Below are 16,441 nucleotides of genomic sequence, written 5' to 3'. Positions count from 1 at the left end.
ATGACTGTCTATTCTCATTAAGCAATAGCAACAGAGGCGCACAGATGTAAAGCAATTTGCCCCAAATTAAATAGCAAGTCTGTAGCAAAGTTGGAAAGAGAGGCCACATCTCCTGACTCTCAGCTTCATATTTTAATCCCTAAACCATATGCCTTGCAAATATGTTGCTCTTGCAGAATTTTCTAAGAAAGGAAGCGGATGGCTGCAGCCTCACCTCGCCCAGCAGCTCATAACCTCTGTATTTAGGAAAGTGTTTATGCAAGGAGACAGTCTGCTGCTGTTGAGGTCAATGGCACAATTCAGGTATGACCACAGTGGAAGCCCTGTGTCCCTTTCAAGCTAGTGGAAACCCTCAATGGTACAAAGGGATTGAATCTAGGCTAGAATCTGGTGCATGGCCTTTATTAAATAGAGCATCAGTAGAAAAACGAGGACTGTTTAACCTGGAGGCTTGTAAGCAATATGTATTTATACAGGTTAGTGAACATGTGCTGAATCACTGTTATTTTTATATACAGTAGTGCTCACAGGCACCTTGATAGAGGTCAGTGCCCCATCATGTTCTCCATTCTACAAGTCACAGTTACAGTCTGTGCCCAAAACAGATCACAGTATAAACAGACAAGAGAAACAGAGAATGGTAGTCAGGAAGAGGAATTACCCTTCCGTTGTACAGTTGGGGAACTGAGAAAAAATGGAATGAGTGACTCTGTAAGGTCACAAAGGTCTGCTGAAGATACAGAATTAGAACCCAGACCCAATGAGTCTCAGGTTTTGACAGAAAAAATGCTCCAGAAATGCTAATGCTAGTAGATTTTCCTTTTGCCCAAATAATAGAGCCATTTGGTTTGGCAACAGAGTCATGAAATTTCACCCTTATGCAACAGATGTGTAATTCAACTGGTGTCTGTGCATAAAAAACACAGGATCATTCCAAGGACGCAGCTTGAACTAAGATCATCCATCTTTCCATGACTCAGAAAAATACCCATGGTAGCTCTGAAATAAGAAAGACCGAATAGTTTTAATGTAACTTATTCAAATCTGCCAGTTAATCAGCTAGCCTCATTTCTACTGCAGCTGTTTGTAACAGTGGTCATAACTTCACACTCGCTTGACATCTATAATAATCAGTGACCAGATTCTGATATGAGCTCCACGTGAGCTAAGGGATTTGATAGCACAGAACTCAGTGCAAGGTCAGGGCCTAAGTTTATGTTCCTGCAAAAACTAAACATCATGCTGCAAACACTTATGTATATGAATAATTTTATTTAGACTAGTAAAGTTAAGCCAGTGCCTATGTGTTTGCAAGATGTCTGCTTTTTTCATGTGTCTCACTTTCTGCACTCTGGTACCTTAACAAAAGTGAAGCATATGATTAAGTCTTGTACTATTGGGCCTGAGCTCTGAAAAACTTCAAAATGAACATTTTGTAATGAGCATGACCCATGCCACAATAATTTTATTCCCTTCCTCCAACACAGATACCTTTTACACCAGGGCTGGCAAAGATATGACCTGTGGGTGAGACCGAGCTCATAGGCCTCAGACCGACTGAGCCCACTGCATGTGGCACACGCTAGCCCTGGCCCTGGTGCTGCATGAAGTACACACGGCTTGAGGCATCACCTTAAGTGCTAGATGTGGGAGAGGAAGCCAGTCTGGGTTGCCCACTATGTGTAGCACCTGTGTCTGAGGGTTCTTTGTGCTGGCTCTGGGGCTGGTCCAGATCAGTACTGTAGCAAGGCACTTGGATGTGCCTGCTTCTTTTAAGGGTGCAAGCAGCCTGTGAGGCCACTTGGAGGTGGCACAGGGGAGCTAATGAGGGACTCACCTGACTGGAAGAGGGCTCAGGCTTGAGCTATGTAAGCACAGAGCCTGCACTGGTCAGCTAGTCTCTCTCCCCAGCAGCCATGAAACAAGATGTTCCTGGCTTAGGGCTCCTGAAGGGACCTGGATTTTGCTGAACAACTCTGCAGGCATGGGAACAGAGGCAAGTTCTCTAGGTTGAGAAATCCTGGGCTTGTATAGGCAAGTGGCCTTTGTTTTAAATGTTAAGCCCCTAGAGGATTTGAGGTGTCTGCCAAATACACTAATAGTTTAGCTTTGAGCCCTGCAATGGCAGGCTCAAAGCCTGTTTAGAGAGCCGGTAATCCAGGAGCCCTCAGACTGAGAGTAGGAGTCAAGCAGTTTAGGAAAGGCTGAGACCCAAATGAGAGGATCTATGAGCCTTAAGTGGGCTAGAGGGGCTGCGAGCCAAGAGGAGGGGCTCTGTGTTGGACCTGGGGCTCTGGGAGCCCAGAGGAAGGGCTGCATGTGGGACCAGGGGTCTGAGAGCTCAGAGAGAGGCCACATAGGAGACCAGAGGTCCAAGAGCCCAAGGAGGCCAAGTATACAAATAATTAACATTGAAGAGAGAATACTCTTGAGGCTTGGGGGAATGGAGTAGGGGAAGAAACAGAGCCAGGCTTTGAGCCCTTAAGGCTATGGGTGCCCTGGAAGGGTACAGATATACATGTAGCCCTTAAGGCTACAAGGGTCCTACATGGGCACAGGCCAGCTGAGAAGGGCTATTGAGTTTAAGTGTTGAATCAAGGCAGTGGAGGGTCCAGGAAGGAACCAGGGTACTGCAAATGGACCAAGGCTTACTCTACGGCCTGTGGGTAGCCTCCCTTATTTAACCTAGTAAGAGCAAAGCATGGTAGGTTAGAAATTAAGGGAGGGCTGTAATAGATACTGAGCTGGGCAGGGGTCACACGGCCACCAGGGGGCTTCACGGTTGCCCCTGGGGCATGAACCTACAACAAATAGCACAGACTGTCCCCGTGTACTAGGGGACATGTATGCTCCCTGCTCCTGTGAGCTAGGGCACACTGCATGGACTATACAATGTTCAGCATGGACACTGCATGTAGCATGTACCGTTTGTCAGCCCTGCATGTCATGTACAACATGGGCTCTGGACGAAGGCTGGCATATGCCCCACAGAGAGTGCAGGGCTGGACTGGGTGCATGCGACACAGGGGCTGATCCAGGGTGTGCACAGTATGTGGCGCCCTGTAGACCAGCCCTGTGTGCTGGGTCTGGCACGCAGATGGTTTGTGGTCCCAAACTGGTCTGGTCCTGGAGCCAGTATGAAAAAGCAGACTGATGTGGGTTCCCCATATAGCTCGCATCCCAGAGCAGCTCCCTTGTATCCCAGAGCAGCACCCTTGCTGGGTCCATGCATAAGCTCCAGACTGGAGCTAATCTGGGACATGTACTGCATGAGGTACACATGACAACGCTGGCTCTGGTTTGTGGGGCCAATCTGTGGGTCTGATCTATGCCCCTCATCTAGCTCTCAGGGCTGGATGAGTTTGACGCTCCTGTTTTACATCAATGTTATAAGGAGTGAGGTTTTGTAAGACTTTGAAAACAAGAACTTTTTCCTTTGACAGAGTTGTTGTAACTATTCCCACGATTAAATTTTTAACAAATTAAAAGGAATTATAGTCTATCCAAGCAAATAGTTATCTTTCATGGATGGAAGACAGCTCATTATACAGATGAATAAGTAGACTTGAATATGGTTGGAATCCCTCCTATTGACAGCCAATTTTAGAGAGATTATAAGAGCCTAGAAATGTTGGTTAATACTCTAGTTAAAGTAAAAAGACATGGGTGTTGTTATATCTCAAAACTCTTTTACTGAATTGTGTGATTTCTTGTTAAACATTTCTGATTCCCCACCCCTTTCTTAACTTGATAATTGTATTGCAAATTAATGATAGTTGAATGCTTCCTACAAAAATAGAAAGTGAACAAAAAGTCTAGTTGAATTATAGTGTTGACACAGCTTGTAATGTGCAATTTGGGATGATAACCACACAAAGTCAGCTCTATTTGGTGTGTGGTGCTAAAAGTCTAAACCCTGGGTGCATCTACACGTTCATTTAATTTCCAGTGGTTACTGCACATTTAATTTAGTACAGGCAAGTATAGGTTTCACTTAACACTATTCCATTTAATGCTTGGTTTTTCAGGAACCAATTAAGAGCACTAAGTGATGGTTGCCTGTACTTGTATAATCAAGTACTAAACAAATGTGCAGTAAAGTAACTGGAGTTACTGTGCAGTAGCACCAGCAAATGCCCTTTTAGTGATGCTACTGTGCAGTAGCTTAATAATACTGTGCAGTAGCATATTAGCATTGTCTGTGCTGTGCTGTGCTACTGTGCAGTATTATTAGGCTACTATGCAGTTAGTATATCATGTGGATGCGCCTCCTCAGAATGCATTTCTTCAGGCTAAGCATAAGTAAACAACGTGGTATGTCCACAAGTGAACAATAAACCCTACCAGTTTCCAAATAATTGGTGCCTTTTCCTCTTTCAAAATTGTGTTTTGAAACATCAGCATCACCCCCTAAATTGAAAGCAGGGGAAAATACTTATCTGCCTTTTCTAACTACATATGCTTGGAACCACTCTATTCTTAGGCCCTGATTTACCAGAGTGTTTATGTACCATTGACATCCATGTAATGTAAGTATTATTAAGCATTTGGTTAGAGTCCAATAGGAAAAGGAAAAGCTTATCCTCCCTAATAGTTGTGTGTAAGTGATTTCCTTGTAGATAGCTCTGCAAGCAAGACCTTGGGAACAGATTCTTAGCTAGTCTAAGTTTCATTAGGAATGGAGCTGTGATGATTCCACCTGCTGTGCGTATTTCCAGCCTCCCCAATATTTCAAAATGATATGCTTCTGCAGAAAGGTATTAATGCAAAATAAAAATCCAGCAGCTGAATTAAACATCAGAGCGGTATGGGGCAGAGAATCTGGAATGGAAGTTAAGACTTATTTATTCTACAATAGTTGTTTGACATTAAAAGTGATCATATTAAAGTGGACACGAGGATAATTTAAAAGTAACCATGGGCATATTTCAATAAAATTAGGGAAAATTCAAAGGCAATTTTAAAAAAAATGCTTGAAAAAGCACATATCATTTAATGACACTGCAAATGTGGTGTGTGAGAATGAGCAATGAGAAATGCATTGAGAAGAAACTAGGTTAGAAATAACCTTGGGGTATAAAGAAAAGCGGTGGACATATGAAGTCAGATGAAGCAGAAAACAGTTCAAATTTAATAGGAAAGGAGTCAAATCATTGTGGAAATATGGGAAACCTAGTGCAGCAAGTGAATAAATTACCAGCCAAAGTAAAATCAGAGAATAGGTTGAGTAATTTAATTTTAAATTACTTTTTAAGTTGGTGGAAAATTAGGAATATACACTTAGACCTGGCCATATCCTCACGGTTGTAGTTCTACTGATTTCAGTGAAGCTGTGCTGTTTTACACTAGCCATTTCACCAGTTTGCAAATAACTTCTTGTGCCTTCTTTCTTGTGCACTGGAATGAAAGTGTGGGGGACCTCATGGGACAGTAGTGTTTCGGGTGCAGCAGCAGGGAGGGTAGCAGTGTTAGAAATGCGCAGCTTGCATCTTGCACCTGATAAGAAAGAAATACTGCCCAAGGCTCCTTTCTCCCCCTCACCCGCCTTAGCCTTTCTCATGCTGATTACAGAAGCTGGAATTCAACTGCCTGTGGCCTTGGGGTATGAACTGTTAGTGAACTGTTGTGGTTTTGAGCATGCTTAATGAACTGTTGCATATTTACCTCTCCGCCCCGCATACTTAAGTAGCTAATTATACTATACATGCGATGTATGTAATGATGTAACTACATGTATGCTTGTATGAAACGGAAGTAGCTGTAACAGTTCCGGTGTCTGCACACGTGCTCAGGAGAGAGAAGATAAATTCCGCTTGCAAACACAATTAGTTTGTCAGAAGCTGATTTGGGCGTCAATGCCCCACTCTGACCTTGTTTGCAAACAAATACATCCTTTTGTGCCAGCTGATGTCTGTGTGTCTGTGATCTCTGCGCGCCTCCAGGAAATAAACCACATTTGTGCAACAGCAGCATGGACCCCGGGATCTTTTGCATGTGGACAGAGCTGGTAAAGCAGCCTGGAAATGTCCCACAGGGAAATGAGCAGCAACCCTGCCACATGCAGCCCCTGCTCCCAAGCTCCCCTGAGCACCAGGGGTTGCAGCCACGCAGCAGGTGGACACAAGTCACTCCTCCATCCTGTGTCAAGGGGATGCTGATCCGCACTGCCTACCCCTGCACCCACTGCTTGCCCTGCACCCGCGCGGATTTGCTGCTCCCTGGGAGCCTGTGGCAGCCGTGTTGCACACCAGGCAGCGGTGGACATGGCATGCCCTGGCACCACTTGGCCTTGCTCTGTGTCAGGAAGTGCAGTGCAGCCTGCACTAGGTCAGCAGCAATGTGGCTGGAGGGGGGATGTAGGGGCCATGGGCAGGACCTGGTGCCGGGTACTGCCACACCACAGGTCAGTGGGGAGTGGCAGGGGGGAAGTTGCATGGAAATTGTGGCAACGTGATTGTCTGTGGTGATTTGGGACCTGTTGTGTGGAAATGTTTATGAAAATATGATTTTGGAAAATTGTGTGGTAATTTTGGAACTTTTTTCTGGAATTGCATATGGAAATGTGGTGATGTTGTACAGAAAACTGGTTACAGCATCTATAGTATAAAGTTGATACTATACATGCCATAATTTTTTAAAGCATAGCTGTGGTTAAGCACCATTAATTTTATGTGTGCGGCCCTTAACAGCTCCCCAAAACTTGTTACATGGCCCTCCAGCCCAAATAATTGCCCACCCCTGATCTAGAGCATGCAGGTGTTAGGAGGTAGGCACGGAAGCTGCCTTCTTCAGTCCAAAGTCCCATCCAGAGCAGAGGCAATGCAAACTGAACAGATGCCAGCGGGACTGGCATCGGGCTCTTGAGGAGGGCTACACAAAATCATTCCTTTTTTCCAAATCATGTGGTGTCTAGCCATTTATTTGCATGCAGCACATTAATGAAGTAATAGAACTGCAGTTCAATAATGCAGGTCAATAGGGACAAGTACCAGGTCCTTCATCTGGGTAGTAATAACCTTTACCACAACTATATGATGGGTGGTGGTCCACTGGCTGGCACTGCAGCTGAAAGGGATCTGGGGGTGACAATCCACCAGAAGATGAATATCAATCAACCATGAGATGAAGTCACCAGCAGGGCAAATAGGACTGTGGCTCGTATCAGCCTATGTGTTGCAAACCGATCGAGAGAGGTGCTCTTCCACCTCTATTTGGCGTTGGTGAGGCCACAGCTGGAGTACTGTGTCCAGTTCTGGGCACTGCACTTCAGGAAGGATGTGGATAAGTTTGAAAGGTTACAGAAAAGGGTCAACCTGTGTAATTAGGGGCCTGGAGGATAGGCCCTATGAGAAGAGGCTCTGGGAGCTGGAGAAGACAGAGAGGTGACTTGAGAGGCCGCCTACAAGTACATCAGGGTGAACTCCAAGATCTAGGGGAGCAACTTTTCAGAAAGGCACCCCCAGGGAGAACGAGGACCAACAGGCACAAGGAAATTGAGGAAAAATGTAGGTTGAACATTAGGAAAAACTTCTTTTTCATAAGGGTATCTAGAATCTGGAACACACTCCCAGCAGAGGTACTGCAGTGGCTGTCCTTAGAGGTGTTCAAAGGAGGCTGGACAAGCACCTTGTTGAGATTGTTTGAGCCCAATAATTGCCTGCCCATGGCAGGGGACTGGACTTAATGATCTTGCAGGTCCCTCCCTTCAAATCCTTTGATTGGGCAGAGGAAGTAGAGAACCCACCCTGGGAGTTGATTTAGAGGAGGTTCCAGCAGCAGCCCTCAATGCTCTGAACCCATATTCTCTGCATTTTCCCTGTTCCTCATCTCACCTGCAATGACCAGTATCTCTGGTACTTGACAACATCTCTGCCCAGGGTGCCAAAAATGCTAGTTATCCCTCTGGGTTAATGCCTTATACCCTATAGCTAAAAGAAATTATAGAAACAGTTAAGGAAATTGCTTCACTTCCCTTTGATAGCTACTAACTGGAAATTACTAATTTTACTCTCTGGCTACTGCTGTTATCACACTAGACCTCCTCTAAAACTGAGAAGGGACAGTGTAGGAGTCAACAAATGTACAAGCAGTTGAAAAGCCAGGAGCTGCCACCTTTCTCACCATATGTGAGTAAAAACTATCTATAAATAAGCCTCACTAATTTCCACAAAGTGTGAGAATGACAGAAAAATATGTTCCTGTCCCCAAATCTGTCCCACTCTTACACCTGTCCCACTCTTTCCCCTTCCCTGTCATCATATTGAGGTGAGAAAAAAAATATCTAAATATAAACATCTCACTAATTCTCCCAAAGTGATAGTGATAGAAAAATGTTCTTGTCCAGAAATAAGTTATTTTACACCTGTCCCAAAAACAAATACATATTTTAATTGACAGCCTTAAGGAACAGCTGGCACATTATGGAAAACAACAATAATAAAAAAAGTTCTTCTTGGAAAGAAGCCTGCTTTTTATGTATCTCTACACAAGCTCTGTTCAAAGAACATTCAGAAAGCAAAGCACTGGATATGCTATCCTCAACCCTGTCCCTTGTATGTAGGCAAATAAATCTTTACTGGCATGGTCTGTAAGGTTGATCACAACATTGCACTAAGTTGCTTTTTAATGGAAAACTAAGTTTCAGCTAGTATCTTTCTGGTTGGTTAGCAAAATGTCTGTCTTCTGCTGAAAATTTTGATATTTCATTCACAAAACTAAATGTTCAAAGCTAATTTTTTTCATCTAGAAATGGAAGCATTTTTATTTAAAAAAGGAACTGCCAGGTTTACTGAGAGATGTAGTTTAGGTATTTCAAGGCTCCCATCCTCTTCTCTAGGATGGGCCCTCTGCCTGCAATTCATTTCCCATGCTATGCTGAAGATTGGGTGTCCTATGGTAGAGGCTCTTGTCTCATAAAAAAGAGTGGTTAATCATGGAAAATGTAGTTTGATCCATTTAGTAATTGCCACTTTCATGAAGCACCACAATAGAAACGGAAATATTTTATTTTGTTGTATGTTGGCATACAGCAAAAAAAAAATCAGATCAAATCTATGGACTCCCCCTACCCACACTGTATTCTGATTAGCACTGATGATTAGCAACATTGTTTTCGCTGTTCTCTATCACACAGGCTGGAGGTTCCTCAGTGAATGAAGCAGATGTTTAATAACAATTTCCCATTTCAGTATCTCTGCCCAGAAGACCAACACCATCAGAGTCTGAGTCTATCACCCTCACCATGCCGAGTAGTTCCAATACTATTACCCAGCAGTGAGCCGAAGTAGTATATCCATTGCGCATCCCTGCATCAACTATTTGCTAACCCTCCCTCACTCATATTCAAACTGCATTAAAAAACTACAGGGTTCTGTAAGTGAACCTTTTATCGTAATGGATATATGCAGGAGGGCTGAGAAAACAATCTTAACTTGGACATCTGTGTGGTTCGATTTCCAGCCATCAGATCCTGTTAACATTGGTTTTATACAATTTCCTAGATTTTTTTTTAAATAACACTCTGTAACAGGGAACCCTTGCCCTGTCACTGGAAAGTGACCCTTCAAGGGCAGGGCCTTCATGGCACAGCACAGGGGGTTAGAGAACAGCCCTATAGTCAAGTCAGCTGACAGGAAAGGCATATGACTAGAAAGGGGCAGGGTTTAAGTAAAATAAGGAGGACAGTCAGTCCAGCTACAAGGGAAGGAGCTCTGGTGCCTAAAGGGGACTTCCTGGCTGAGGGAGAGACCCTGAGACCTGCAAGCTGGATGCCTACAGTCTATAGAGAAGTAGGGCCCAGTATGAGAGACAGCCTGGCGGTTCAGACTTGGAGTGAATGTTTATGTTGACACCCAGCATGGGGGATAGTTTTCTGTTGTAAGCAGAGGTTTTTTGTGTTGTGATATAAACTGGTGGTTTGGGGGGCAGGGAGGGACTGTGAGGGGTGTTTTTTGGAGGTCCCATTAGTACCCTAGGGGTACGTGATTGCCTTAAGCCCTACTGCTCGCAGCATAGTCACAGCACTCAGTGCCTGGGGAAGGGCGGAGCATGGGGGCCACAGGGGCCAGAGCCCTGATGGGGCAGAGCGTGGGGCTGGGACCCAGAAACCAGGTTGAGAACAGTGGCCTTGGCTAAGGGGCCAGCCAGGGTAGAGTGGCAGAAGCTGGGAAGGCTGAAGCCCCAGCAAGGGAATGAAGGCCTGAGGTGGCTTGGTGACTTAGGGACAAGTGTCCTACCTAATTGCTGACTTAAAATACCTGTGAGGCACAGGGCATGGTGTAGAGGTGGATAGAGCCACATAATAAGCCCTTAAGGCAAGCAAGATTGAGAGTCAACCACTGGATAAGAGAGAGAACGCCTTAAGCTTGCCGGTCTCTGAGGGCAGCCTCTCTTTAATGAAGTTTCCATGAAGGTGTGGGAGGTGAGAAGGCAAGTCAAGACCCTGGGAAACATTGCAGGGCCTAGCAGGGAATATCGTAATGGCCCTCAGGCACTTAACCTGTTACACACTCAAACACATTTTACCACGTGTAGAGGTATTTGCTAGATTGCTATAGAAAAGTAAGAACCACTTCTTGGTTTTGCCCATTTTTGTGGTGAGTTTTATATAGCAGATGGAAGGAAGCAGAGATCTGCCTCATTTGTAGGAGTGGAAATTTTCTAAGTGCTTAACATTGACTTACTTCTGTTCCTGCTGAAATCAAAGAGAACTTTATTGTTGACTTTAATGACAGCAGAGTCCAGAATTATCTCCGGGGGAGAGCTCTTGAAGTAGCTATTCCATGCTAGTTTTTCATGAAAACACTTGCTCTACACTAAGAGTTGTTTTTGTGCTGTTCAAGTTCATCCACTTTGGAAGAGGATTAAAATACACTGCAAATAAAGGCTCTTAATGCAGATGAAGAGTGGAAAATTAGTGTGGATTAGCTATTGCACTTTGAATTTCCACCCAGCCTTTTTTCACAATAAGTTCCCTGTGTAGATAGGCCCTTAGGCTGACAATGAGCCTTTTCAGAATTCCACCCTAGGATTCTACATTTTCAACCTTAACACAATATTATCACTTTGGACAGGGTTTTTTCCCCACCCCTTTTAATTAAATTACGATTAAATTGCTGAACCTTAAATACTGCAGAGTGGCTCTTTCATCTCTAGGGAAAAAAAAGAACACATGCTAAAGAATGATCTCAACAGTACATTCAAATATTTGCTGGTAACGTCAGCCTTTCAAGCTTTCAGAATCAGGCACAAGTGATTTGTATTTCAAAGAGCTCCAAAGAACATCAGGAGGGAAGAAGTAGTGCCTTAAGGGAGAGTAGGCAGAAACTGATACAATCAAAAAGGAAATAATTTTGTTTGTTCAAATCATTGAATCTTAGATATGTAGGGTTGAAAGGGAACCCTAGAGATTATCTAGTCCAACACTTACCAGAGGCAGGATTGTCCTTATCCAAACCAGCCTGTACAAATCTGTTATCTAACCTCCTAGTAAAACAACACAGTTAAGCAAAACACAATGCAAGACATAACACCCTAATCTGCCAAAGGAAAAGTGGGGGAACCATGGCAGCCAGCATCCTGCTGCTGCAAAAGTTGTTAAAATATGCCCAGGAAGAGGGCCATGTCCCCCACTACAGAGGAAGGCAAAACCCCCAACTTGCCATACCAATTAGACCACAGGATAAAATTCCTTCCTGACCCCCAAGTATGATGACTGGTCTGGCCCTGAGTGAAAGGGCAAGACACTCTGGGATTAAGTCCCATCAGAAGCACTGGCACATCCCAGTCAAAATCTCCAGCCTTGGCTGCAGTCACCACCCAATGTTTCTGAGGAAAAATGTAGCACTAGGAGGGGAAAAAAAAAATCCCTTCTGGCACCTTGAGGCAACCAGCAAAGCCCAGAAGCATGGAAAATATCCATAGATATGCCTAGATCATCACTGATCAACACCTATCTGCTCTTTTCTTGAACACTTCCAATGTTGGAGAGTCCACCCCTTCCCTAGGCGGTCTATTCTACTGCCTCACTATTCTAACAGCAAAGTTTTTCCTGATATCCAGTGTAAACCTACTTTGCTGCAACTTCAAGGCATTAGTCCATGTTCTGTAGCAAGAGAGAAAAGGTATTTCATCTTTTTTTGACAGTTCTTCATTAATTTGAAGACACTATCATGTCCCCCTTTAAGTGCCTTTTTGCAAGCGGAACACACCTATTTTCATCATCCTCTCCTTGTATGACTTGCCTTTCAAGCCCTTTATCATTTTTGTCATGTACTTTGGGACCCTGTCTAACTTCTCCATATCCTTTTGAAAATGTGGAGCCCGAAACTATATATGATACTCTAGATGAGGCCTAACCAGTGGGGTACTATCACCTGCTGTGTCTTGCACCTAATGCTTCTATTACATGCATCTCAAAACCACATTCACTTTTTGCATGGCTACATCACACTACTAACTCATTGAGTCTGTGTTCTACCGAGACTCCAGGTACAACCGATTTTTTATTTGTATTTTTGATAATTTTTCCTGAAGTGTAGCACCTTGCATTTGTCAGCATTGAACTTCATCCTGTTAGCTCCTTAGCTCCAGCCCTGCTTTCCAATCATTCAAGATCCTTTTGAATTGTGCTCCTGTTCTCTGACATATTCACAATCCTTCCCAATTTTATGTCCTCTGCATACTTGCTCAAGAAGCTTTCTATGAATAAATACGTTGAACAGCACTGGGCCCAGGACAGACTCTTATAGAGCTCCCCTAAAAACCTCCTGACATTCTGACATGGATCTGTTGATAAATTACCCATTGGTTGTGGCTATTGAGATAATTGTCTGTCCATTTTATAGCAGTTTTGTCTAGCCCACATTTCTCCAATTTCTTTATAAGAAGGTCATGTGGCACTTTGTCTAAAGCTATATTGAAGCCCAGATACACTTTATCCGCAGCATTGCTTTTATCTGTCTAAGTAGTTATTTTGCCAAAGAAGGAGATTAAGTTTTTTTGACACAGGTGTTCTTAGTAAATCAATACTGGGTGCTTGTTATCTGCTGTTCCTCCTCCAGATGCTTCAGTATTGACTTCCTTAAAATATATTCCAGTAACTTCCCAGGTACTGAAGAGAGGTTAACAGATCTGTAGTCCTCCTTTTAGCACTTTTTTTAAAAGAAGCATTATGTTGGCCCTTCTCCAGTCCTCTGGTGCTTGGCCTGTCTTCCACAACTTCATGAGTATCATTGCCAAGGGTTCCAAGATCTCCTCTGCCAGTTCCTTCAATACCCTGGTGTGACAGGGATGCTGCCATGGACCAGGACTTACGTTGCAGCCGGGAGCAGAGAGAGATGCACAGCCAGCAGGGCACCACCAAAGATGAAAGGCGCAGCGGGAGAGGGGCCGCCGCAGGAGGACAAGCCATGCCAAGGCTGGAGGGGGAAAAGCAAAAGTGGCCACAGCAGGCCACAGGAGAGCCGGCACTGGCATGGGCACACTTTATGGCTGCATGCTGACGCTGATTTTCCAGCCAGCCCTCGGAGGGGGAACAAAAAACCCATCAGCCGGCATTTGGGGAGGACCAGAAGTGAGTCCTTCAGAAGGCCCATAGCAAACGGATGCCCTGACAGGTACAAGTGATAGCAACCTCAGGATGGGGAATGCTCTGACAAAGCTGGCTTGGCAGAGCCGGAATGCTAGTGTGGGGCTAACTGGCATGTAGCTCCTGCACTGAAGAACCCTTGCGCCCCAGCCAGTCCTGTCAGTACCTACACATGCATTGTGGTGCACTAAATAACGCTGCCGTAGTATAACAGGGCCCTGTGTGTAGATGCTGAGACTTTACTGTTTAGCAAATTAGTCTACTGTGCAGTAAACATCTCATGTACATGTACCCAGTCTGATCTAGCAGTATTTTACACTCACTATACCTGCACTTTTTACTTGGGAAAATAAGTATGAGGCCAAAGGCAAAAAAGAATTGCAACCTTAGATGCCATGCTTATAGTGTGATAAATCTGGAAAGGGGGATTCCAGATGTGGAAAATTTCTTCAGGATGAGATTCTTGATGTTCCTTAAATACTGAAAATGAGACCGAAGAGAGGAGATAGAGAGCAGATTGGGTGACTCAGCAAACTGCAGATGAGCTATGGAGGGTGAAATCCTAGGTCCACTGGTGCCAGTAGAAGCTGATCCCTGATCTTAAATTTACAGGTCACCAGTATTAAACCAGCTTAGATGCGGAGCTTCCAACTCATTAAACATGGGAGGGTGTTTCTGTGACCTGCCTGAAATTCAGTGATGATTTCAGTCAATCCCTGTTGGACAGGTGCCCACAACACAAAACCCACCATCTCAGTTAGCAGTGCCACTTTTATGCTGGGGCTCAGGAAAAAGACTGGATAGATGTAAAGAATGAGCCATCTCTTTCCTCCAGAGGTGAACTGCAGCACATTTCCCAGGGCAGAGAGGAGGAGGCTTTGACTACCCCTGTGTAGCTACAAGGAGGATAGCAATGACATGGAGACCAGTCAAAGGCAGAGTGGTATAATGGGCCCCTGTCCATGTTCCAGTGTAAATCTGTCATTCCCTTCAACAACAATTTTTAAATTTCTTTATAAAGTACTGCCCAAATTTTTCCCTGTGGTAAGATCCTCACCCAGCTGGGGGCTCACTACTAGCTGTCCTGCTGGCAGATATGGCAGGGGGCTGGGACCTACCACACCCCTGCACCTTTTTTCAATTCCATTGCTCCAATCAGGGAGCAGGGGCTGAGCACTCCCTGCTGCTGGGGAAGGAGGACACTGGTCCCTGCTCCAGCAGCAGGTAGTCCCTTGGGGGCAGGGAACAATATCTCAGCCCTGGACAGGAGACAGCTGTCTCCTGGCCTGGTGCTCCCTGCCAGACCCTTGGCTAGCACCAAGGGGGAGCACAGAGCTCTCCTTGGTGGCAGCAGGGGCCCATTGCAGGGCCCCAGGAAATGACAGCATTTTGGTGCCATTAGCAGCAAATCTGCTCCCACTTCCCCACACAAGTAGATGTCTTCCCAGAAGCATTTACTCGCATGTAGTTTACTCACGAGTAAACTACTCCCAGATCTAAGGCATGTGTAGACACACCCATTGTGTATTAAAGTTGTGAACTTTTCAGGTGGAAACTACTTTTTACAGTCTGTTCATGTGCTGGGCACTCCCAGCACAAGGCACTTTCAGTTGTGAATGGGTCCCAAAGCGCTACTGTTATTCAAAAAGCAACAAATCAGTCACTGGGAAAAGAGCAGCCCCAGTGTCTGTTACACAAAGGAAGATCCTCTAATGTAGAAGCACTTATAAATTTAGCAGCTGAATTCATGCTGAAGAAATGTCCCTGGCCATACCCTGCCCTGTCACCCTAGTTTTGGCTGAATTCAATCTCAGGGAGTTTCCAGGAATATCTTACTTTGTGTCTATGCTATAGATCCGTGGTTTTTAAGTTTTTTAGACTCAAGGCATCCGTTGTTAGATTTAAGGCACCCCTTTAAAAATGCAGTTCTTACCTTTCACCCATTTTTTGTCTATGGAAAAATTACGGAGCGATTCTGTGGTACACAGCTCAGACCACAAGAGGTTAGAAGGTTTTCAACACTATGGATTCCTATTTGAGATCTCTGGTTTATCTTGTGAATCATGGGGACGTCTACATGTGATGCTACATCGCTGTAGTGATATGCTACAGCGATGTAGTGTCCATGGGTGTCTACACGTGACCAGCAGCTACTTCGCCATAATGGTGCACTCCCCTGCAATAGCGCACCGCTACAGCAAAGTAACTGCTAAAAATAACTGTACACTGCATGTACGGGTGATTACTATGCCATGCTTTAGTACTTCCAAATGGCATTGTAACAACATTGCCGTAAGGCAAGGTGTAAACATGCCCCATATGTATTACAGCAGTGCTAATAATGGCAAGCATCCTGTGATACCCTTATAAAGGTCTTGAGGCACCTCAGGGTGCAATGGCACCCTGGTTGAGTACCACTGCTGTAGGTACTCCCCTGACTACATATGTAATATAATCATTCCTCTGCCTAGTAGTGTTTTCTCAACACTTGTACTTGTGTTTCAACCAGCCTAAGCCACATTAGCTGCCCTGCTCCATCTGTGCCTTACCTAGTAGCCCCCTTCACAGTTGTCTACACCATGCTTCCTGTTTTTCACATGGGGCTTTCAAAAGAACCAAACTGCTTGCATTTTCTTCTGTACCTGGCTTTAATCATGGACAACAGAGACAAGAAGTGGACTGGAAGTTAGGAACAGAAGTTCTGGCTCATGAACACTGCATGGTGGTGCTGAGGAATGGTTGGGGTAGGGAGTAGAGGCAGGGGTGGAGTGTTCAACACATACGGAGGGATTGCCTAGTAGCTAGGGTTTATGCCAGTACCTGAAGTTCAGCAGAGCTTCCAGGGATAGGATA

Source organism: Crocodylus siamensis, chromosome 3 (genome assembly GCF_052110815.1).
Source record: "Crocodylus siamensis isolate JL-2025a chromosome 3, ASM5211081v1, whole genome shotgun sequence".
Lineage (NCBI taxonomy): Eukaryota > Metazoa > Chordata > Crocodylia > Crocodylidae > Crocodylus > Crocodylus siamensis.
This window is presented reverse-complemented; position numbering follows the sequence as displayed.